The following is an 18,528-nucleotide window of genomic DNA, read 5'->3' on the forward strand; positions in this document are numbered from 1 at the left end:
AGATTGCCAGAGTGCTGTCCACTTAGGTGCCCTTGATTCACCTTCCATGCTGTGTCTGCCTTCTGATTTGCTGACCACTTAGGTGCCCTTGATTCACCTTCCACGCTGTGTCTGCCTTCTGATTTGCTGACAGGGTTGGACAACATTCACATAGTAGGCTTGGGAAATTGTCGGGGTTACCAGGCGACATTGCATCTTACTCTCTTGGGCCCTGCCCATCTCTTCTGCCCCAACCTGATGGAGAAGCAGCCTGTTCCCAACATGGGTGGGGCACACATGACCTATTTGCCCCTGGGACTGTCTCAGGGAAGATATCATTGAGCAGGACCCCCTCCTCTAAGTTCTCTATCAGGGAAAAGAGGAAATAAGGTAAGTCCCCCCAAACCCCCAACCCCTACTTTTATTACAAGCTTTTTGACAAGCAAAGAGTTATTCTTTCCAGTAAAGCATTGCCCACTAAGAGTTGTGTTATAGACATCAGACAAGTTTGGCAGTAGCAAGGCATTAAGCCGGTAGCGTTCTATAAACACCCCGTCAACCACGCTTTGGGAGTGGCTTCTGTGTGTCAGTCATCATAGTAAGCGGTGGCAAAGAGGAAGCTACAAAAACAGGCGAGACAAGGCTGTCTTTGGTCTGTGCTCTTATGAGGGAGACACATGCATGAACAGGCTCAAGGCTGTGATAAGCGCTCCAAGGAGACACACACGGAGGTTGTGCTAACCTCTTCCTTGCCTCCTAGCCTGGGGGACTTAAGCACCGACCTTGAGCACCTGGAACAAACTGGAGGCAACAGGGATTCTGATAAGGACCTTGATGCCATTTGCCTAGCGCTTAATGGACTGCCAAGAACTTCAAAATAGCGGTGGGTGAGGAGGCCAGGGCAGGGGTCCTGAGAAATATCTGGCTTGTTTCATGGTCGTAGGCCTGCAGGAGGTGGTCAATAAACACACGCTGATGGATTTCTTCCCATAGCACCTCAGGTCTGCGCCTCTCTGGGTGATTAATCATGGACTGGAGTATTATGTGACATCGCCGATATTGAACTGAGTCGTTATTTATCTCTTATATTTCTATTTAACATTTTACACACTTACGTATTATCACCCGTGGCTAGAATTTAAGTCACCAGAAGACAAGACTCTGCCTTGTTTCCTATCCCCCGCGGTGCCTAGCACAGCGCCTGGCTCTCAGTAGGTGCTCAATCAATGCACTGAGTAATTAAGTCCTCCTGCCGCCTGGGGCCCGCCATGCTTCAGAGCAGCAGCTGTCACCTGGACCACCCCTGGCCACAGGGGCACACAGACAGATGAGCTTCGGCTACCTTCCCTCCGTGCGCAGCATCAGGACCCTGGGAGGCCAACCCAGCGTGAATTTTCAAATCACGCTCAGTGGCGGTCGCAGAGCAAACACGCTTGCAGGGAAAGGTCTTTTTCCCTCTCTCTTCAGGGGCAGCAGAGCGGTTCCTTCCACTAAAAATACAGGGATTTGTGCCACACGGTTGTGCAGCAGCTGGGCGGGCGAGGTTCACCCCCATCATCACGGGCTCGGCACCGGCAGATGGGCTTCGGGCTGCAGACGCTCAGGCAGCCCAGCCCCGGCGAGCACAGCCTTCCTCCTGCCCCGGCCACGGCGCCACCATTTCTATAAGCGACTTCTCAGTCATGGCCCTGTGCCCCAGGGGGACGCCAGTGCGACCGCTGGGAAAGTTTCTCTTCTCTCTCCTACTCCTGTCCTCTCCCAAAAATATCGTAATAAGGCTTTTTATTTAGGCAAAGAAATAAGCCCAGGATTTGCTTCTATGTTGGGTTAGGAACTGAAGAATAACATTTCTTAAGCACCAACAAAATGCCAGAGCCCCTCTCCTCTGCTATCCTATTTGATCCCAACAGGGAACTTGGGGTAAGATATTGGCCCCATTTCACAGAGGAGGGAACCAAGATACAGAGATGCTTTACAACTTGCCTAAGGTCACGAGCTAACAGGGAAAACTTGATTCTAAAGGCTGTGTGTGTGTGTGTGTGTGTGTGTGTGTCCCATGCTGTCCGTAGGCCCCTGGCTCTGGTCCGATGTCACCGTTTACACAAATTCCCTGTGAGCATTAGGAGAGGTTGCACTTTGCCCGAGTTTCAAGCTGTAGGGAACCTGTCCACGCTGCCAACAGCAGGGGGGTGGTAGGGCTTGGTGACGGGAGTTTCAGATGCCTTCAGAAATGTCATAGGCAGTTCACTTATTATTCAGGGAAACACCCAAGAAACTGACGACTCCTTTCGTCACTATCAGTATCCGCTACCAGCTGTTCACTTGACTGGGGGCTGTGAGGGTTTGAACTCTGAATTCACGAATGCAGCTCAGCCTCCCTCCAAGAGGAACCGTGGGGATTAGTGCTTATAGAGCAGGACTGCCTGGTAATTCCAAAGCCCAGAGGGAAGGGAGCGCGGGTGGGGATCTGCGCCATAGAGAGGGGCCTTCAAATCTATGGGAAAACACGGCACATAACAGTCCAGCTGCTGGATAATGCTTTCTTTGGGCTGGACGGGGCTGCAGTTGCTTCCTATGTACATGGGCTTTGCTGCCGAAGCCCACCTGGCCTGGCTCTGTGCTTTTTCCTTCTTCTACAGCATCTCTCAAACCCTGTTCCCCATCAGATCAACTGTATGCAGAACATGCTTTGTTTCGTAGGAATCATATCACAGTCCTAGAGCTGCAATTCCTTTCCCCATTTTGCAGAAGGGAAACCTAAGGTTCAGGGACCTTCAGGGTCACCTGAGAAACAGCGCAGACCAGGATTTGAAGGCAGGAAATCTGCCCGCCAATCCTGGACTAGATCCATTAGAGCTAGCAGGTTGGCCTGCCTGACCATCCAGGATCCAGGCAGGGCGGGCAGAGAAGCCCCTAAGCTGATAGACACAGGTTGTCCTTGGCCCAGGTCCCACACGATATGATCGGGACACCTACTGCATTGTTCTCCAGGGCTGGACTTAAGGACAGAGAGAGGCAGCTTCAAGGCCAGGCCAGATCACCCTCTCCCATTTCCTTAAATGCAGGGATGTACATCAATCACACTTGAAACTTACTTGAAACGTATGGGCCTTAGCGAGTCAGACAAGGGTGATGTGTTTCTAATCCAATGGCTTTCACCATGGATGACTCACACCTCAGGACACCTTAAACACCTTAAAACATCATTGGTTCCATTTAGTTCCTGTCCTGTAGTTCCCAAATACTCAAAACTTATATATTCAACCACAAAAAACCAAACAACCCAATTCGAAAATGGACAAAGGACTTGAATAGACATTTCTCCAAGGAAGATATGTACATGGCCAACAAGCACATGAAAAGATGCTCCACATTACTAATCATGAGGAAAATGCAAATCAAAACCATCAGGACACTTCACATTCACATCAGGATGGCTATAATTAAAAAGAAAACAAAACAGAAAACAAAAAATGTTGGTGAGGGTGTGGAGAAATTGGAACTTTTGTGCGTTGCTGATGAGAATGTAAAATGGTACAGTCACTGTGGAAAACAATTTAATGGTTCCTCAAAAATTTAAACATAGAAATACCATATAATCCAGTAATTCCACTTCCAGGTATATACCTTAAGGAATTGAAAGCAGGAACTCAAACAGATACATACACACCAATGTTCATAGCAGCATTATTCACAGTTGCCAAAAGATGGAAACAACCCAGTTGTCCATCAACACATGAATGGACAAACACAATGTGGTGCATACATCCAATGGAATATTATTCAGCCACAAAAAAAAAAAAAGAAATTATGATGCATGCTACAACCTGGATGAACCTTGAAAACATTATGTAAGTGAAATCAGACACAAAAGGACAGATATTGTATGATTTCACTCATATGAAGAATTGACAAATTATCATAGAGACAGAAAGTAGAATATAGGTTACCCGGAGCTGGAGGGAAGGGGAGATGGGATATGAATTGATTCATGGGTAAAGAGCTTCTGTTTGGGAAGATGAAAAAGTTCTGGTGATGGATGGTGGTGATGGCTGTACAATGTTATGAATGGACTTAAGGTCAATGACTTGTACATTAAAACATGGTTAAGATGGTAAGCTTTATTTTTTGTTTCAATTTATTTAAACTAAAATCAAAAACAGTTTACCTATTTCTGCCACTCCCCACCTCTGGCAACCACCAATCTGTGCTCTGTGTCTACGAGCTTGTTTATCAGATTCCACGTATAAGAGAGAGCATATAGTATTTGTCTTTCTCTGTCTGATTTACTTCATTTAGCATAATGCATTCCAGGTCCAGGTAAGATGGTAAGTTTTATTTTACGCATATTTCGCCGCAATTTAAAAAACAAAATACTCCCTCCCCAACAAAGGTTAAGGCAGCAGAGCTTGAGCTCTGCTGTAATCTCTGCTTTCTCCCCACCAAACAGCCTGGATGACTCTGCACCCCAAATGCCATAGTCTGGGCCTTCGTGCTGCAGCTCCTCTGCCTGGGATGCCTCTCCCACGCTGCCCTCAAAAATATCAGCTTACCACAGAAGCTTAGCCAATTCCCCTGACATCAGAGATCTGTTTTCCTCCTTGTTTTCTTAAAGCTTTTACACATGCCTTATTAAATCACTACCCTATTTTACAATGATTTCCTGACATGGAATGGGAGTTTCCTGTGTAAGGGACAATGTTTTACTCATTTTTGTATCTCCAGCACATGGGGGCAGGCCTAACTCCTAGTACAAGTTCAATGAATATTTAATGACACTGGTGGGTCTTAGAAGTGTTTTTGTTTTGTTTTAGCTCTAGGCAGGGCGGGGGCAGGCCTTCTTAACTGCTCAGAGAACGCTGATACAATTGCGGCCAGGAACCCAAACGAAGCCTCAGGGGAGATCAAGGGAAGTTTCCTCCCTTCCTAGGCTCTGCTTCAACAGCATGGCTGTGGCATCTAACTCGTGGGGTGAAATCCCTGGAGTCCTGGTCTTGTTACTTAACCTGGCTGAAACCTCGCTTCCTCCCCAAGGATGGGAGAAGAGCAGGTCCTCTGTAAATGCTGATGGTGAGGATTCGGTGAGCTGATCTGGGGAAGCCGCAGGCTCAGGGCGGTCCCTCCAGGTGGGCAGTGCTGTTGATTGCAGGCACCGCCCCTTGGAACCCTGCTCATGGGTCATCTCTCCTCCCACCACTTTTCTCCCTTCTCCCCAACCCCAGTTCAGCTTTCTTCCTTAATTGCCTCCACATTTTTTCTGCATAGGTCATTCCATCAGCAACACAATCTTGTTCTTTCTAGTCTCATAATTAACTCTTTATTTTGCTTCCTTTCACGATTAGAAGGAGAGAATTAGGGAACAAGTTAGGATGCAGGCGCTTCTCTCCAAAATGGCCTTCATCGCAGCTGTTCTAAGGTCACCACTGGTCTGTTTAAATCCCTTCCCTTGGCTGCATCAAAGGGCAAACGCCCCACATGAGCCGAGGTTGGCAGGACCTCGGGCGCCTTGGCACGTATTTGTGGTCCTTTAAGCTTGTATTCTTGGGTGAAGCACAGCGCTTTTGTTCCTGTCCCAGCCCTCCCTATAGTGGGGAAGTACTTTTCCTCTCCCTCCTGTTTTCCCACCCTCCTTTCTCTTTTGTGAACTTTCAAGTCCCCCAATTAAATAACTGGTAAATTTTTCTTTGTGAAAAGCACTAAACTTTACTGGATGACTAGCATGGTAAATGTATTTCTTTCTCTTTTCTTTTTGCCCTTGAACGCTCATACATTAAACCTTCTTATAGGGGAAAAATAAATTAAAACAGGATATAAAGCATCCATCAAGGTAATCTGGGTATATCTCAACCCCATGTAGAATTTCTTTCCTTCGTGTATTCAGCAAATGTTTATTAACGCCCACTGTGCACCAGACACTGTGCTAGCACCAGAGGGTCCCAGAGCAATGGAACATGGTCCCTGCCCTAAAGGAGTGTCTGGTGAACATATATACATACATAGAAGGTGTGGGAGTGTCTGAAGAGGCAGGCAGAATAGGATAAGACCTCATTCCTCCCAAGGGTAAATTATTCATGAATTAAAAAAACAGGACCGGCTATGCCTTTTTGCAAAGAATGCCAAGCTGATTAGGTGCAGCAGGATAACTAAGAGTGGGTGGGTGATCACTCCAGGCTCAGACTTTCCCACCTTCGTCTTTTGTCTTAACTACTTCCTACGAATCTATGATCTTCAGATAAATGTCCATGCCATGAGGTCAACACATGCATCCATCAGTTTTGATTTAAGTAGGCACTCATGAAGTCCTGGAATCTCAGATGCTGAAGGAAGCCACGATTTTCCCAGCCATTCTCGACGCTGACTCTCATGGCTTTTCTTGATGTCCTTGGGCACTGAGAGTCTACATGCATTTCCCCATTATATTTGCCCTCTGACAGGGTTTTGCTCCCCACTTCCAGGAAGGAGCAAGATTGAGAGTCTAATTTTGCCCACAACTTTGAAAGTAGCTGAAGGATCAGGAATAATTAAGTTGGGGGGGGGTGTGTGCGCGTGTGCGCGCGTGCACGCAACCATCTCAGGGCACCATTCATCCAGTTAGTGGAATTTTGTCAAGTACCGTGGGGTCTCTCTCTCTCTCAGACCATTGCTTTCTGGATCTCCTAAAAAGCTGCATAACACCCTTTGTCTCTGGAGATCAGCACTCATAGGCGGATGCGAAGTGTGCTGTGGAAGTATGTCACATTGTGCCTTAAGCCAGCAGCCCCGATGCTGCTCCCTGACCTGTCAAAAAACATCTGTTTAGCAGAAACCACATGGCAGTTTCTTTGAAGAAACAACAACAGCCCGGGAGGTTACTGCTATTTCAGTGTTCCTTCTGGCTTGACGTGTGCTGAAGCAATACTCAATTCCACTTCAGTCTGGATTCACTGAGCACTCAGTATACTCTGGACACCGGACTAGGCACCAAAGGGAATGCAAGGGGCATAGAATACAATGTACTAGGAATACAAAACACACACTGAGCAGTTAGAATCAGCAAGGGTAGAATAGAATCAAATGCCTACACGTGGAGTGTGGTGTGCGTGGTCAAAGAGAGATCGACCCAAGCTGCGCTCACAGACTGTTGACCTAGAAAAGACTTCCAGAATCAACCATTCACTCGGCCATTTAGTTACTGGTCATTTATTAAATATTTACTGAACACTTGCTATGTCCTGGGTCCTGTGGAAGTTGGTAGATAAGAGAATAAAACTCAGTTATGTAGAGGAAACGTTCAAGTTAGTAGCAGAACTGGAAACAGAATTCTGGTCTATTTTTTTTTTAATAAATTTATTTATTTAATTTATTTATTTTTCGCTGCATTGGGTCTTCGTTGCTGCACGTGGGCCTTCTCTAGTTGCATTGCGTGGGCTTCTCATTGTGGTGGCTTCTCTTCTTGCGGAGCATGGGCTCTAGGTACACAGGCTTCAGTAGTTGTGGCACGCGGGTTTCAGTAGTTGTGGCGCACGGGCTTAGTTGCTCCGCAGCATGTGGGATTTTCCTGGACCAGGGCTCGAACCCATGTCCCCTGCATTGGCAGGTGTATTCTTAACCACTGAACCACCAGGGAAGCCCCGGAATTCTTGTCTTAGTTCATCATTCGTTCAATTAACCTGACCAAGAATCTCCTGTGTGTCAGGTGCTGGGGTAGATGCAGAAAAGCTGCACTGCACACTGACTCAGAGGCTCTGACGCTCACTCAGGTCCAGGAACCTGCACCAGGTTCTTAACATCTCCCAACGTCTTTTTCCTCAATTAGAAAATGTGGTACTGATAGCACCCCCCTCATAGAGTGGATGTGAGCATTCAAAGAAGTACACATGTAAAGGGCAGAGCACAATCTCAGACACAAAGTGCTTAATAAATGTCAACTTTCATTATTATCTTGGAGCGACCTCAACGGATAAAATATGGTCCCCATCCTTACGAAACATATAAATTCTGATGGAGAAAAAGGCATATTCTCAGATCAAGGTGTCTCCCTGATACCAGAGCTTTGGGGAAGACATAAAAAACATGAAAATAGGATGGACCTAGAGATTATCATACTAAGTGAAGTAAGCCAGAGACACACAAATATATGATATCGCTTATATGTGGAATCTAGAAAAAATGATACAAATGAACTTATTTACAAAACAGAAACAGACCCACAGACATAGAAAATAAGCTTATGGTTACCAAAGGGGAAAGCAGCGGGGAGGGATAAATTAGGGGTTTGGGATTAACACACACACACTACTATATATAAAATAAACAATAAGGACCAACAGTATAGCACAGGGAACTGTGCTCAGTATTTTGTAATAACCTATAAGGAAAAAGAATCTAAAAATGAATATGTATGTGTGTGTATACATATATGTGTATATATATATATACACATATATGTGTGTGTGTATATATATATATATATATATATAGGAATCACTTTGCTGTACACCTGAAACTAACACATTATAAATCAACTATACTTCAATTTAAAAAAACCATGAAAATAAACAAAATGAGAGCAAGAGTAAAGAGAGAGAGGTGAAAGTGTAATATGACGGACTGGGCAGAGTGTTATGAATAGCCATTTTATTTATTGCTTTCCAAATCTACAGAACAGTCAGATCTTCAAATACTGGAAAGGAAAACATGCAGAGGCCACTTAGTCCATGCCCCTGTCTCCATCTATTAATATATTAAGAGCACCAATTAAAAGCCTATTATCCTCTAGTGCACACTCCAGTAACGTTGTAAGTACCATGACCCATGGTCGTTTGGCCCCGAACTACTGTAGAGTGCTGGAATCTTGAAAATAGCCCAGGAAGAAAAAATGTAATAGAAATGGCTCTTGCAAGGGTGGGTCTTGGGAAGCTAATTAAACAATGAAGCTTCTTCTTCCTTTGATATCCACAACGAGGGCTGAAAAAGAGTTCAGATGTCGATGTACAAGAGATAAAGCAAATCTTAGGTGACAGGTAACAGTACGCCGGGGAATTATTTTTGGGAATAGGATGGGCATGGCAGTGGGAATATCCAGGGAGTGGTGGGAGTGATGATGCTTATTGAATGCAGAAGATAAATTGTGATCATAGGTTTGATCAAGCTGACATAAGACTAGGGATGAAGCAAGGGGAGCAGGGCACCAAACATGAAATCCAGCTCCCAGGGGTGGGAGAATAGAAGTTGTTTTGTAGAAAATGCTGGCAGCAGTCAATCAAGCAGGAGTTCAGAATAAGGAAATGTTACAGGAATGAAGACAAAAGCCCTATACCTTTAAACCAGGCACAGAAGAGGAGATGAGGTGAGAAGCCCTAGATGCTGGGGATTTACATACAGACACAGGAGCCTCAGTGGGGACACAGATGCTCCAGATTCTGTTTATGAGTATAGATGAGACTTCTGACACTCGCTAGACTGAGTTTTCACTGCTTGGGACGAAACAGGACTGAACTGCCAACTTTATTAACTGCCCCTGGCCAAGCACGAACGTGGAGGACAGTGTGAGTGACTGACTGCACAAATGCACACCTTGGGTGTCCCCCCACCCAATACTTAGTAAATTAAAGAGCCTTCCCATTAGTGCATGGAGAGACATAGAAACTCCTTTGTCTCCTTGGCCGCAGCCTTCTGGGACCACCCCCAGGCCTGAAACGCACTCAGTCCCCTGCAGCCCTGATTCGAATCAAACGCTGACACTTGTCCATTTTGCTCTAAATGTCACCGCCGCGGAGACGACCCCGCCTCGCATTCCTTCCTGCTCCCCAGCTGCCCCCAATATACAATTGTTTTAAAGCAGCTCGTGTGTTAATTAAAAAGTAGGAATCAATTGTCCTCATCTCTCCATTCCAGGCTGCTGTGCACACAAGGATTAGAGCTGCCTCGACTTAAGTCAATTAGAGATAAGGAGAAGCTGACATTTCCACAACCCGCTTTATCATTCTGCTCAAAAATGGCTCAGATTAAAATGTACAGAGATGATTTCTTTAGTCCTTTTCCTCCTCCTTTACCTTCTTTTAATCATTACGGAGAAAGCTGACAGTCCAAGCTGATGGCGGAGATGCACGTTCCAGCCATCCTGAAACACCCATGTGGCCAGCCTGGCGTGAGCCCGGCTGCAGACTTAGGACCTCGCCCGAGGCTGTGCCTCAACTTAGGGCAGGTGATGGGGATGCAGGGGAAGGATGGACGGAGTCAAAAGCCACGGCTTTGATGCCGCTTCATGAACTACTTAACCCTTTAGGCCCTCAGCTTCCCTGAGCCTCCGTTGCCTTATCTGTGAAAGGGAGCAATGATGCTGCCTGACCGTTACCACTGTGAGGCTCCAGTGAGAGTACACGTGTGCAAGTGCACGGTACAGAGCCTGACACAAGGCACACTTAATCCACGTTTAGGTTGAACGTAAGCGCTCTGGGGTTCATCCTAGGTAATTTCTGAACAGAGAAAGGAGGCCTTTCACACGTGATCCCATCCATCATAAACATTCCTACTTGTTGATCACATGCCTTTACTCCAGGCAATTTAGATATACATTACGGCTAAGCAGCCCTGCCAGTTGGCCACTGTCATCCCCATTTTACAATGAGGAAGCTGAGGATCAGGGAGACTAATTAACTCACTCAAGTTCACACATCTGGTGATCATAGAGCCGGGATCTGAACCCAGAGCCCATTATCTTTCCATTACCTCATGCCCCAGGGATGCTGAGTAATCTTTGGAAAGAGAAGAAACGTGGTCCCCTGACCTCTGCATTCATTTGCGAAGGGAAGAGAGTGCTACCTTACTGACACTGGCCTGTGAATGTATTAGCAATTTCTTAAATTTGCCCAGTCCATTAGCTGAGCTTTTGCTGGCTACCTTTGACTCTGTTAAATGCTGATGCAGCCCTTGCCCATCTCACTTGCTATCTTCTGGTCCTTCTCTACATCACCATTCAGCAATTGCCTCTCGTGTCCAGCTTACAAGCACTACTGGCAAACAACAGTTGGCACGCAAAGCCGGGCTGGTGCCTGGATGCATCATGAATGCCCCACAGTGGGCATTGGGTGCCCCACCCAGATCCCCCTCCGATGATGGATTGTTGTTCCAGGTGCCAGGAGTGTTACTGGGAAAGTGAGGAGTGTTCCCCTCCCTCCGAATCTGGGCCAGCCTCAGAGCCTTGCCAGACCAGGAGGCTGGAGCAGAAGTGATACCGTCCCAGGATCGCAGGCCCAGCCTGAGAGGACAGGCAGCTTCTATCGGGTGCCCTGGAGCTCTGGGCTACCTCCCATACTGGAGCCCAGGACACACAATGGAGAGACCACATAGAAAGGTCCTCAGTCTATAAGCAGAGGGAAAAGAGCCTGAGTGAGCACGGCCTCCCAAAGCAACAATGCACGCAAAGTAAGTGGCCTTGGACCCTCCAGGCCAACGTAGTCACCACCCAAATTCCACCAACTGACTCTATTTGATACACGAGGGGCAGAAGAATCACCCAGCCAAGTTCTGACCAAATTCCTGATCCAAAAGTCAGGATGGTTTTAGGTTAGTTTGTTTCACAGCCATAGCTAACTGGGCCAGAGACGCCACCTGAGTTGCTCTGAGAAGCCTTCTACCTCTGTCTTCAATCTTATCTCCTCTGGAGACTTCTCTCAGCTGTGCTACCCTGCCCAGCACCTTAGCTCCTCCCCACCCACCCCTCCTCTCTGTCTTTGAACTTGCACAGAAAATGTTTCACCCCCAGGTGTACCTTATTGTCTCTTCACTCTACTTCGAAACTTCACAAATGACTTATTAACAACCCACCACCACTTCTACACCACCCACTGCCTTGTTGTCCTTTGAATTCTGACTTCTATCACTATGACTCTTGGGTATGAAAGTCTTGAAGTTTAGCAGATATTTTTGCATCACAAAACCTTGTGGCATTTTCTTTAAGTATCGCTAGCCTTGGGGAAGCCATTCCTGAAATTCACCTCTGCAGACCAGCATTGCAAACTGCCAACTGCCCTCCTTTGAGGTCCTTTAGCATTCATTCATTCATATCTCCATTCGACACATATTGACTGAAAGTCTATGCTGAGATATCCTCTGTGACTTGAGGTTCCCAGGCCACTAAGTAGCTGAAGTAGATGGTCAAGTCAGAAACGGGTTTACTAAGTCAACTGGCATAGCCATAACCAGTGCAACTCAAGTATGACTCACCTAGATTTAAAAAAAAAAATCTATAGATGATTTCCTGACCTGTTTCTGGGACCCATGTTTCAGGAAATCAGCCCCTTTATTCAACCCAGTAGTTCTCAACTCTGGCTACACATTAGAATCACCAACATAACTTAAAGAAAATGCTAATGCTTCGGTCTCACCTCTGGAGATTCATTAGTCTAGGATAAGACCCAGGCATCAGTATGGCTTACACAGTTGCTGAGTGATTTTTACATGCAGCTGGGGCTTGAGAGCCATTGACTGACCTAAATCCCTAATGATACAGCTTTAGCTCATCCCTCCTGCTCTATGCTCTGTGGAGACAGAGGAAAACAGTGGTTGGAGAATGTTTGGGACACTTGAAGTTTTCCTGAAATCTCTGCAGCTTTTCTGCCCCGAGTTCAATAATCCCACTTCCCCAACCTTTCCACACAGGTCTTATTTGCAGCACTTTAATCACTCCTTAATCTTGTTTTGATTTAGCTCAAATAGCTCTGTTTCCCTGGAGAAAGCTTTTCCAAGTTACGAGGTCTCTGTTTTACAGAAACGCGTAACCCTGATGGCTCATGAATTCAGCTGTGAATTGCACAGTAGTTGTTATGAAATGCATATTAGTCGAGATTTCAGCAAATCATCTTGTTTTATTTCTACACTTAACATTAGTAAAAATGAAGCCTCACAGGTATCAACAAGGGGGCTCTTCTCTGTTGTCCTGCAAATATTGTTAGCAATGCACGTGGTCACCTAATTCACGAGTCAGCTGATTTGTACAAGGCTGGACTTTGGTTCTCCCAAACCTTCTCTCCTTCTTCCAGTAATTGCAGTTATCAATGGTCCTAAGAAGAATAAGACTTGCTCAAAAGCCAGCCCATGGATGATGAACTCAGAAGGAGAGAGGGTCTGGAGTGACGCCAGCTGTTAATCCTTATACACCCCCGAGCTTGACTAACAACCATAAAATTGCTCATCTCTTTCATCCAGGAACCAGAGCCACTCACCCTTCCCTCTTGTCTTTTCATATATATCTGCGTGGCTGTCCTTTCACGTAAATCACATCAATTTCTATTTTAATTTGCTTATGATTCCAAGACACTTTTGACTTATTATTATATTAGAAATGAGAGAAACATGGATTTACGAAAAATCCAGGCATAGAGATCTTCGGAGATTACAAAGGGGAAGCAGGAGGTAGTGAGGTACGGATACAGGGGTCTTAATAACATGCAGAGAAGAAGCAAGCATGTTTCAGCTTCCTACATGTGCAGAGTCCTTTTAGTACATACTTGGATGGTAGGGTGCTAAGTGGTGGATTTCAGGGCATTTTTTTCTCCTTTAAGGTAACATACATATAAAGCTTTTAACTCATTAAGTTGTCGAGGTAAAGGTAGGATCATGGCATGGCAATGGTGACTGCGCTCTCATAAGACACATAAAACATAAAATCGAAGTTAACCATCATAGATCACTTGTATTTGGAAAGATTTTTTTAAAAAGCTTAAACTGCTCCCTGAGTGTCTAAGAAAGAGTCAAGGTCTAAGGACATTCATGAATCAAACTACTATCTTGGACACTACCTAAGGATGGTGGACAGACACTAAAGAGAATGGACACTTGGGGTTTCTCAGAGACCTTTGAACTTGTTGGTGTAGTGAAATCAACAGACCCCTGGTTTCCAATCCCAGTGCTGCTTTGTAAGCTTTATGGTCTTAGGCAAATGACCTAAACTTTTCAAGCTTAGCTTGTTTTTCTCAAAACTGTGATAATATCTGATTGCCAGGAGGACTCAAAAGAATCTTTATAAAGTATCTAGAACAGTGTCTCTACATGTTGGATGCTTGATAATAATAATAATTACAATAATTATTATTATTATTGGCAGCTCCTGCTTTACCAACACTATAGGAATTCTAGGATGTTTTATACTCTGGTGATTCCATAATGCACCTGTGGAACAGGACAGAGGTTGCAGCCTCTATCCACCACCTCCCAGGTACTAACGCAGAAACAAGACACAAGATGCCGAGACCTACAGGTAAAGAAGAGTTGGGTTGGTCATAACCACCTCCATGCAGGTTTCAGGTCCTAATGAAGCCCCAGATGGGAGACGGGGGCAGAAGAAGGGAAGGAAAGGTACATCTCTTGGGTCTCAGTTTTGAAGTTTAGGCTTTTCCTCATGAAGCAACCCTGGAAGCGGTTCAATGGATTATTGTTCAGACATGTGGGTGAGACGTGATGTTTACCTAATGTTGCTTCAATGCATCAAGTGGCAAAACTGCTGATCTCTATTCATTTAGTCTCTATTAAAGGCCTCAGAGGTTATTTACGGATGCTACTAAAGAGAAATAAAAAGAAAAATACACCTGCAATATAGGATGTTTGGAGTATGTCACATCTGAATTGCCCCCTGGAATCGGCTTTGGGAAACATGTTGGTCTAATTAGTTATTGTGATCAGGTATCTATGGAAACAGACATACATTTGTCCTTAAGCCAGACAATCACTTCCTCATTTAATAGCGTACAATCCACACAAACCAAGCTTGGTGCTTGTATGTATGAGCTCCTTGCAACACATACAAAATTAGAGAGAACAGAAAATATAAGGAAAATAAACAAAAGGGGGAAAGTAGGTAGGCCTGTTACACTGAGAGGATGCCCTGCCTACAGTGAGTAAGGAAGGCAATCCAAAGGCCAAAAATTGATTATATTCACCCGGCACCAGTTTTGAATGAGCCCAGAGAAAGTCCTCCTCGACGGTGTGGCGGTGGAAGGGATTGTCCTATTAAGAGCACGCTTCAGCTACATTATGGGTTAAATGGGTTAACTGGGCTTTTGTGGAATGGCCTTGTAACATAGTAACCATTCATAACATAATCTCTATGGGAGAATGCGTCCTGAATTCCAAGTACTCAGCTTCTGAAACACAGCCTCTGTGTGTGGTGAGGACTTCCTGTATCCTCAGAGAAACAGCCAGGTGAAGGAGAGGCAACCCAGGAGTAAATTCCACAAATCTCCGTTCCAGCCCTCACTCTTGCACTTACTATGTGAGTGACTTGATTCTAACTTCTCTGGGCCTCATTTACTCAGCTGTAAAATGCAGAAGGTAGCATCTATCACGTCCAGAATGTAAGCTGCACCAGGGCAGAACCATGCTTGTCTTAATCACCTCGGCTTCCCCAGCCCCTCGATCAATATTTGGTGAGTGAAGGAATGAATTAATAATTGCCTACATCCCAGCCTTGTAAGCAGAACCAAATGGGGTGATGCATGTGAAAACAATTCAAGAAGCTGTAAAACGGAATACAAATGAGAGACATGATAATTATAACCTATTGTTACAGACAGAATGTCACCTTCTGTGCATTCCATGTAAATAAGGATGCTTGTGTTGGTGCTAATTCGAATGGCTGAACTGATATCCGGAATACTGAGCGGTACCGATGGGCTGCGTGACCTTGGGTAGCAGCGGGGGCTGGGGCTAGAGGGAGGGTGGAGAATGAGAAAGTTGGTAAGGGAAGTTAAATGAGTGGAGATTTTGGCTAGAAAATAGGCTCATTAGACCTAGGCAGGTCTAAGCCAGTGAATACAGGGGCAGGGGTCTTGTAAAGTCTCTCCAGGGACCTGCCGAGGAGTAGAAGGCCATTCTGCCTGAGGCAGAAACAAAGAAGAGTTAGACCAAAGAGACTGGGTACCACTCCACTCAGCTAAAAAAAATAAGTGATGCTTGTGCAACCAGTTAGGAAGGATATAGAAAGGGCATATGTGAGACATTGGATTTAACATGTAAGCAGAATGAAGAAGAACTCAGTCAGATCACCCAGCACCACCGTTTGCCAGCCTGCGTGTTATTTTTGCCTCTTACTAATGACTCTTGTGATTAAGCATTTGGGATGCACCCAGTGCTAATATTCAGGCTGGGCCGCAGAGGAAGGGCGGAGTTGACCCTGAAAGGGAAGGGTCCCTGGTACAATGACCCTGGAGGCTTTGTTTGGCATGTGACTCGGGCAGCCAGATTCTGGTTTTTCTACGCACTGTGCAGAATCTTACACAAAGATTCTCGGTGCAGCCACAATCAAGTCCCTTGAAGGGCGTGGTTAGGATTTCTGTAGATGAGACCCAGTCAGCAGTTCAGACCTTGGCCACAGCATAAGCAATGAGACGACAGACTTTCTGATCACTACCCTCAACGTTCGAGTCTCTGACAACACTGGGAAAGACTCTTCAGTCCGCCTGCATATCCCCCCTAGGCAGGCATATAGCTACTTCCAATGGTGACCCTTCTCCTGAGTCTGCACCACCATATCAAGATAGATGGCCACCTGCTCTGCCGTGGTCACCTTTCCTGCTCCAGCAACCAACCCTGAAATGCAATCTGCAGTGGCTCTATATCTACTTCTGTGGAAACTACTTTAAAGGGCCCAAGAGGAGGCAAAAAAAAAAAATCCTCTTTACGTTATAGAAGAGGAAGAGATAGAGAGAGACAAGCAGAGATGACCTCCCTGGGCAGCGACACAAGAAATTCTTCTACGGTATTTTTCAAGGTCTCCATCCCCCAAAGCCAAGTTAATACAACACATATTTTCTCATAAGGCAGGGTGTGACTTTTCAAGAGGGCAGTGTCATCGTGTGGAAAGGGCACAGCTTGGAGACTCAGAAGCGTGGGGTCCCGGCTCTGGCAAGGCCACCATGTCCCCTGGACTAATTGCTCAAGGAGCTCAAGCCTCGATTTCTCCATCTGTTACATGAAATGAAATAACGCCTGCTTCCTGCTACATAAAACCATGGTGTAGATCAAATCAGATAATATATGTAAAAGCACTCTGGGAAATTACAAGCACACTCTAGGAATAGAACCCTGATTAAAGGAAATCTATTCAATCAAGCGGTGCTTTCTCTATATCTAATGTGTTTATTAAACAAACAAACCAATACACATTGTTATCAATGGGACAAATAGGTTCTACTTAACTCATTGGAAATGCTACAAAGTTTAGGAAGTTGTCCATATTTTCTAAACCCAAATTCCCTATGAGTCTTCTCTTTATGACTATTTCCCCACCTGGAAACTAGGTAGAAAATATTAATTTGATCATCCCTACCATGGCAGTACATAGTATAATTAAACAAAAATGGCCTAAATTAGCCTGGACATTCACAGGCAGCTTTATATGTGCAATCTTTCTGAAATGTTTCTCATTTCTGTGCTTAGGCACCTGATCCAAGCAAACTGGCCAAATGAACGAGAGGAAAGCTCTGATTCTAGGGCCATAACCCTGTAAGTTCATTAACTGTGAATTATTATTTTGAACCAGGCTTGGCTTCCAAGGCCAGAATTGCACATTCCTAAAATAATGTGCCCGACACCAGCAGAAAATGGTCTTCACAATTCTCACTTTGAACTCATGGAGAACTCCTACCTCATCTGTTACTGCTCTCTGGATAGGTGAGTCTATCCAGGTCTTCGGTGGTGCCTTCATTATCCCAACATTTAAGGGCTGTGTTAGTGGCCGAGGATGCAAGTCACCAGGTTGTTCAGCAGGTGAGTAATGTTTGCAGGGAGCCAAAGCACCACATCCATGGGCGGAAAGCCCTGTTCCTGCCTTTCCCCTAGTCTGAGTCTGGGTGTAAACAAATACTGAGGCCCCACTGTGTGCTGGCCACTGTGCTGGCCACTTGACCCACATCATCTAAGTTAATCCTCACAAAACTGTGAGTCAGGCCAGTGATTCTGCTCTTTGGTGAGAAGGAGATTCTGATTCATTAGTCTTGGGGGATGAGCCCCTACATCTGCTTTTGAAAAACATCTAGAGGTGATTCTGAGACTTTGCAAAGCCTGGCAATAGTACCAATGTTAATAATAGCTAACAGTACTTGAGAGTTATCATGTGCCAGACAGTCAGCTGAATGCTTTACATGCTCCTTCCCATTTGAATTTTAAAACAACATGATGAGGTCGATATTAATATTATCTACACTTAAAGAACCTAAGACTCCACGACTAGCACACATCAGGGCTGGATTCCCACCCCATTTGCTCCGACTCTGAGATCTGTGATCTTTCTACTTTATCAGTGGCCGCAGAATCCTACTTTAGGAAATTAAATCAAAGTGTTTATGTTAGGGGTGAGTTTCTTCTGCTTTCTCTTCTGGGACATTAGTGAGAGTGTCAGCTGACTTATCACTATTTTATTATTATTATTATCATTTATACCTATTTTTCCTGGTGGTGCCTGGTGATGGCTTGGGAGCCCACGTGCCTGAGGGAGGACCCACGGTGAAAATGGCACAGAGTCTATCAGGAGGTGATGGTGCTGCGGGGAAGGGGGGTACATTTGATTCTCTT

The sequence above is a fragment of the Eubalaena glacialis genome, chromosome 10 (genome assembly GCF_028564815.1).
Source record: "Eubalaena glacialis isolate mEubGla1 chromosome 10, mEubGla1.1.hap2.+ XY, whole genome shotgun sequence".
Classification (NCBI taxonomy): domain Eukaryota; kingdom Metazoa; phylum Chordata; class Mammalia; order Artiodactyla; family Balaenidae; genus Eubalaena; species Eubalaena glacialis.